This window comes from Papaver somniferum, chromosome 9, assembly GCF_003573695.1.
Source record: "Papaver somniferum cultivar HN1 chromosome 9, ASM357369v1, whole genome shotgun sequence".
Classification (NCBI taxonomy): Eukaryota; Viridiplantae; Streptophyta; class Magnoliopsida; order Ranunculales; family Papaveraceae; genus Papaver; species Papaver somniferum.
In genome coordinates this window covers 4,535,052-4,542,111 of record NC_039366.1, presented here as the reverse complement: position 1 = coordinate 4,542,111, position 7,060 = coordinate 4,535,052, and the positions used below count along the sequence as shown (strand labels likewise).

Here is a 7,060-nt window from a genome sequence, read left to right as displayed (position 1 = left end):
AAAAAACGTTTCCTCTTCTTTCTCCTATGGTTTTCTACGCACCAAACTCCTTCCCAAATCTCTACTCTTTTGAGAGATTTGTTGTGAGACCAAAATACACTAAAAACTCCTTCGAACTCCCCAAAGCAACCAACTCCCTAGTATTGTAGGGTTTTATGACTAACAGGGAGTTCAAGAGCTTTTTTTAAACTCCCCAACGACTAACATGTGTTTTCTAGAGAGGTTAGGAGACTCCTCTAAACTCCCCCACGACTAACGGAGATTTGGAAAGACTCTCTCAAACTCCCTCAGGACTAACAGGAGAAAATCCAAATACATTAAAATGTGTCGAACTCTCCCACGACTAACCCTTGTTAATGTAAGGGGATAATTTCGGAAATATAAAAATATTCCACGTGGAATTCTATTAAGACATACTTGAGGAAATTGTTTCTGTGGTCCCACTTTAAGTAAGACCGCTAGAGAGACTAGTTTCTATGAAAGCATTTTTCGTTTTTATCTCCTTTTCTCTCACTTATCCTAAACTCATCTCACTCTCTTTTTTTTTTTCTCTTACAGACCACAAACACTAGCTCTCCCCCTCTTCATCAATAATGGTGAAACAGAAGAATCAACAATAGAAATTGAACCTTTTGCTTCATCTCCTCCACAAAACCAGCTGCAATAGTTTCGCATTCAAAACGAAAAAACCCATCTTCTGAACTCTGTTCATCATCGTTTAATAAACTCTTTACTTCATCTTCTCATGGTCTCTCATCTCTCTAAAAACCCAAACTTGTCCAATTTCAAACCCCCAATAATCGTTTAATTCCAGATCTATTCAAGGTCGTCAATTCATCAAGAACACAAAAGGAACACCCTAACTGGTGTTGGATTTCATAGTGTTATGGGTAATTCTCAGTATTACATCTACCAATAGCTAATTGCAGGGTAAGAAACACAAAATCAAACCCCAACTTTTCTCGATTCAGTTTTCTTGTAACTGTAATTTGTACTTCATTGATTTTGTTAATTTTGCCGCTGAAGCATATCGGTATGGACATGGCTATGGAGAAAATGGGGAAAAAAATAATTGCTCGAGAAATTGTATTTGATTTTGTTTTGATGGATTTGTTGTTACAATTTCTTTAGCATCAACAAGTAAAATTACGGTTTCAGATTCTTATTTTTGTTTGTTTATTTGAATTGAAGAATGTTGTTTTAATTTTCAGGGGTTTGGAATGGGATGCTGGTTTCTACATTGGATATGTTAACAAGGGAGGAGACCCCAGCTTATTATCTGTGGAAGATCTATTGGAGAGGAGTGATATGACTTAGTTTAAATATCCTTCACATTCAGTTCTGGTAAAGGGTATGTTCTAACTTGGTCTTTGGGTTCTTGGAAATTCTGATTGAATATAATGTTTCCACTGATCTCAATCTTATATTATAGGTTAGTATTGTAGGATTTACTAGTTCGTATCTCAAATGTATTGATCTCTTTTGTATTATATGAGGACATTGTGGAGGATTTGGTATTGGTGGGTAGCTTTTGAGGGAGGAGGATCATCTTATAAGAGTGTTTTTTTGGTGTCTATGGTGGGAGGTTTTGTTGTTGGTGTTGCAGGCGGTGGTGGACTAGGAGAGGATGGTGGTGGAGGTAGAGGTGGTGGTGATGGGCATGAATAGATATTGTATATTCTTGTACATCAAAGCCTGTTTTAAGATAGGATATTCTGAAGGTATCTTGTTCTGTGTGTTCGGCATTGCGCCCTGTTAAAGTTCTAACATCACTAATATGTATGGTGTCTGACTAACCTTCTATTATTTATGCAGATATGGTGTTCACAAGCCTAAGGTGCACGTGGATACTGAGAATAGGGAGAATGTTAAAGATCATGAGGTTAAGTTCTTCTTTCTATACTTGTAAGTTTAATTTTTAGTGTATCATGTAGATGGTACTATCATTGTTTGAGAATTTATTAATTTTTTGATGGGTTTGATTTGTTTGATTATCAGTCATTGCTGCCCTGGTTTACCACTATAAGTTTTATGCTCGCGAGGTGTTTGATAGAAATCCTGAAAGAAGAGAAAATGGGTAAAAAGGCATATTTGATTCTTGTCTTAGCAAAATAGTTGTTGATGTCATGTTGTTCAAGTGTAGTTTCCTCTTGAATGGTTTGATATACATTTTGTGGTCCAAGTAAAAACCATGTTTACCATGTGATTATGCAGTTCAATTCGTAGCATTTGCAAGCAATTTAGATTGTTCCCCTTGACTAGAAAAATAGTATAATGGTGCGCGAAATAGTTAATACGTGTAGCTAAAAGATGTTTTGTGTAGAATAAGGTTGGTCACATGTTTTTTAAGAGTGTCTTTAGATTACGTCAGATCATCATTTGGGTATCACATTGTGTGTAAGGCTTCATTCTCATACCTTTTACATAACATACTGTTTTCATTACCGGCCACAATATGTTAACGAAAATCCTTCCCCGAATTGAATTCCAATAGCCATGTTGTTTTCTTGCTTGAAATTGAAGTTATATGCCAATTTTCCTTACACAAAATTGAAATAAGAGATGGATTATGTCGGGAGTTTATATGTTGAATGATTACTTGAAATTTCAAAGCATGATTCAAGAATTGGTTCCCGTAAGATTTTCCATCTTTCCTTACCCGAATACCCACCAGTTTAAATAACATATGTCCTTCCCATATAAGATATGTAAGTAACTGCATAAACCCCAGGATACTTGTAAGATTTTCTGTTATGGAATTAAAATAGGTACATTGTGCTTTTTTTTTGGTAATGTGTTCAAATGAAGTTTCCTTATAGGCTTCGGATAGTATCTGATGCCGTATTTTTTTGGTTTTTTGAGGTCCAAGCAACTGTCCAGGAAACGCTGTATAAACACGAGACAACTGAATCACTTGAAACAAAATAGATGGTGTACATGGAGAGCTAAATCACTTGTAAGATTTTCTGTTATGGAATTAAAATAGGTACATTGTGCTTTTTTTTTTGTAATGTGTTCAAATGAAGTTTCCTTATAGGCTTCGGATAGTATCTGATGCCGTATTTTTTTTGGTTTTTTGAGGTCCAAGCAACTGTCCAGGAAACGCTGAATAAACACGAGACAACTGAATCACTTGAAACAAAATAGATGGTGTACGTCGGAGAGCTAAATCACTTGCAACTAAATGTTGGGATAGGAATCGGATAATTCTTGGCTGAATACTTGACTTTTTCTTCTTTTTATTTTCTCTGTGTACATGGAGATCTAGCTGAACACATGGTCACCTCTTCAGGTTATCAGAAACAAGCTAAAACCAAGGATCACAGTTGTTGTTCAGGTATATGTTCTTTACAAGTTAACAAGCACCACCATTAGCTGATTAAAACTGCATTGTTCTCTTATTGTTACTTGCAGCACCTACTTCATTTTTTTTATTACACAACTATTGTTGTACTATTATCACCAGCTTCTCCCTCACCAATTACTCTTTTCACATTTCTTCTAGATTTGCCTATTTAAATATTCTGAATCAAACTTATGTGTCTAGTTCTATAGTTTCTGCTTTTATCTTCTTATAGTTCTGCTGTCTGAGCAACTTGTTTGGTGTCTGACTGCGTATTTCCAATATACTTTTTTTCGTCAGGCTTATACATACCCATATGAAGGCTGAATCACTTGAAACTTTTTGTTCTCTTTTCAAGGCTTGTTTTTATGAATTATTATGTCCTTGTGTAGCTTACTCTGATACTTATTTATTTTTGTCTTTGGAGTTGTTGCAGATCAGTTAGGAAGATTGTTAACCTGGATAAGGAAGATACACATGTTTTGATAAACAAGGCATGTATATTGGTTTCAGTTTATTTCATTGTTTGTAGGTTGGTTTCAACCTATTGTAAGATAATACATCTCTAAGAATGGTGTGAATTCAGTAGTTGTGTAGTTTTTTTTTGGGTTTTGACCTAAGTCATACCTAGCTCAGTTCACATGTGAATTCGGTTAATATTATATAACAAATTTCAACTTCGAATTGAATGGTGAATGTTTGATCAGTTTATGCAATGAGCTTCTACTTTTGATTTAATGAGTTTCTAATCTTACGTACAGTCAGAAATAAGTCAGATGATGCAGATGAATCAGATTTTCTGAAATAGGTTAAGTCAGAAATACCAGTTAGACTAGAATTCAGACGAATCAGCTTTCGGAAATCATTCAGCCCAAATAATAGGCTTCCCAATACTGTAGCTCACCTTTTACGTTTTCTAAATAAAATTATAAAAAGTCTGTGTCAATCAGAGTTAAAGAATGAGCTGTCAAAGCAAGTCGTAATCTGAAAAATTAAAAGAATCTGAAACGCAGCCGTTACGAGAATACCAAGAAAAACAGTTCAATAATCGTGGAGGAAATAATAAGATTTAAAGTCTTGATAACCAACCAGAAGGTTATGGAGGGAAAAAACAATATTACAACCAAGGCCCAGGCGGTAGTAAAGTGGTTTCGGAGTAGATAAAGATGTCGCATCTAAATACCGCGATAGACAAAATCTGGGAAGTTATAATCTTAATGGAAGACATTCCTGAACCACCAAATGTGGGAAATGAACCACCACCAGGGAGGAGAAGTAGAGAATTCTGTGCCTATCACCGTTTCGATGGTCACACAACAAACAATTGTAGAAATGTGAAGAAAATCATACTAAGAATGATTGATCAGGGAAAACTCAGCCATTTCCTAGTACATCAACCACAGAATCTACCACCACCACCACCAGAAGGGCATGCACAAGGTACGAAGACAGGAAGTGAAAAAGCGGGGGTACAACAATCACACCCAATATTTCTCTTAGCAATCTATATGGGCAAACTCTAATATACTTTCAAGAGAATCAATAAGACTCAATCTTAATAAAGTATATCAAAGAGTCATATCTCTCTTTCTCGATTCAATTCTTACTCAAGCAAATATAAATCTGCGAGTCTAATTGAATACAAGAGAAATCACTTGGACAATACCAAAGACAAAGTTCAAGGATCAATCAGTTTCAATCAACAACCAAAGGTCGGATTTCCAATTGATTGATTCAAACGCACAACCTGTGATATTTCAACTATATAACAAAATATAATGCATAATAGAAATAACACAGACACCAGAATTTTGTTAACGAGGAAACCACAAATGCAGAAAAACCTCGGGACCTAGTCTAGATTGAACACCACATTGTATTAAGCCGCTACAGACACTAGCCTACTAAAAACTAACTTCAGTCTGGACTGTAGTTGAACCCCAATCAATCTCACACTGATTCAAGGTACATTTGTGCTCCTTACGTCACTGATCCCAGCATGATACTACATACTTGATTCCTTTAGCTGATCTCACCCACAACTAAGAGTTGCAACGACCCAAAGTCGAAGACTTTAATAAACAAATCTGTATCACACAGAAAAGTCTACAAAATAGATAAATCTGTCTCCCTCAGATAAACCTACAAGTTCTTGTTCCGTCTTTTGATAAATCAAGGTGAACAGGAACTAATTGATAACCCGGACTTATATTCCCAAAGAACAGCCTAGTATTATCAATCACCTCCTTAATCGACGCGGCGAAAGAAGATATTGTGGAATCACAAACGATGAGACGAAGATGTTTGTGACTACTTTTCCCTATCGGAGATAAAGATCTCAAGCCAATCGTTACGATTGTACTCAACACGATAGAATCAGCAAGATCAGATCACACAACTACGAGAAAGTAGTATCGGTCTGGCTTCACAATCCCAATAAAGTGTTTAAGTCGTTAACCTGGTTTAAGAAGAAAACCTAAGGTTAAAGGAGAATCGACTCTAGCTAATACAACTAGTATCACACGGAAGGTGTGGGGATTAGGTTTCCTAGTTCCTAGAGTTCTCCCTTATATAGTCTTTCAAATCATGGTTTGCAATCAATGTTAGCTTGGTAAAAAAGCATTCAATATTCACCGTTAGATGAAAACCTAATTAGATTCAAGCGAATATCTTTCAACCGTTAGATCAAAAACTGAGCTTGTTACACACAAATGAAATGTACTATTTTGGGTTTATGTAACCGTACCCAAACATGAACATTTGTTGGTTCAACAATAGTTAACCAATGGTTAGCCATATGAGCACTTTCATATCAACCATGTTCTTCTTCACCATAACTAGTTCAAATGACTCAAATGAACTAGTTAGAGAGTTGTTCAGTTGCAAGGAAATCTTATGTAACTACACAAGACACAATCGAAGCAAAAACGATTTGATTCACTCGAATCGGTTCATGAATTATATAGCCACGGTTTTCATTTAGCATTCCTTAGTTAATATGAATAAGTTCACAAACAATCATTTTTAGATATAACCAACTCAAGTTCGCAAACTTAGTTCGCGGACTTAAGTTCCCGGAAGGAGTTCACAAACTCCAGCAGATATTCTCGGGTCGAGAACTTCCGCCAGTTCTCGGACTGGGTTCGCGGACTTAGCTCACTCCACTATTCCGGTTCTCTTGATCAACAAAGTTCGCAAACTTCGGTTCAAGGAAAAAAGACTAATACATATATGTGTTACCACACAATGCTTATATCCATCATTGGTTATATAATCTAAACTCTCATTTCAATCATTGAAACATTCTCAGAGGACGTTATATAGTTGTTATTCACAAACCATTTTTCGTCAGAGCAATTTTCAAAGTGATTGAAACATAACATGACTTTCGTCACTAGGTAAAGATGAATTTGGCCAAAGCAAAAGCTTACCAACACATATTTCGAGACATAGATAGGCAAGATAATCTCGGCTCGAAATAGCAAATGTGTGTAATCAAAGTCTATATAGCAAAACGACTTTTGTCCCAAAATAGGAGATAGAGTAGATAGACTTTTGAGTGACAGATAAGTTCAAGTATCCACATACCTTTTAGTCGATGAAGATCCACCAGTTCCTTGAGTATTCATTTGTCTTGTATGATGATTTTCATGGAGTTCTTGAGATCAACTACACTTTCTATCCTAGTCCGAGACTTAGCTATAATAGACTAGAAAT

The 7,060-nt window shown here is 35.9% G+C and overlaps 1 long non-coding RNA gene across 6 annotated transcripts; it reads left to right on the top strand.

The window, feature by feature from the left end:
• The first annotated feature begins 522 nt into the window (after positions 1-522).
• On the top strand, positions 523-4,059 carry LOC113310608. Of its 6 annotated transcripts, none has more exons than XR_003341280.1 (7): positions 523-930; positions 1,212-1,351; positions 1,816-1,882; positions 1,999-2,077; positions 2,863-2,956; positions 3,082-3,337; positions 3,780-4,059. It is a non-coding gene; the product is annotated as an uncharacterized LOC113310608 (long non-coding RNA). The 6 variants fall into 6 exon arrangements; XR_003341284.1 differs by having other exon boundaries at positions 2,863-2,986; XR_003341283.1 differs by having other exon boundaries at positions 1,816-1,905.
• Positions 4,060-7,060: the final 3,001 nt, after the last annotated feature.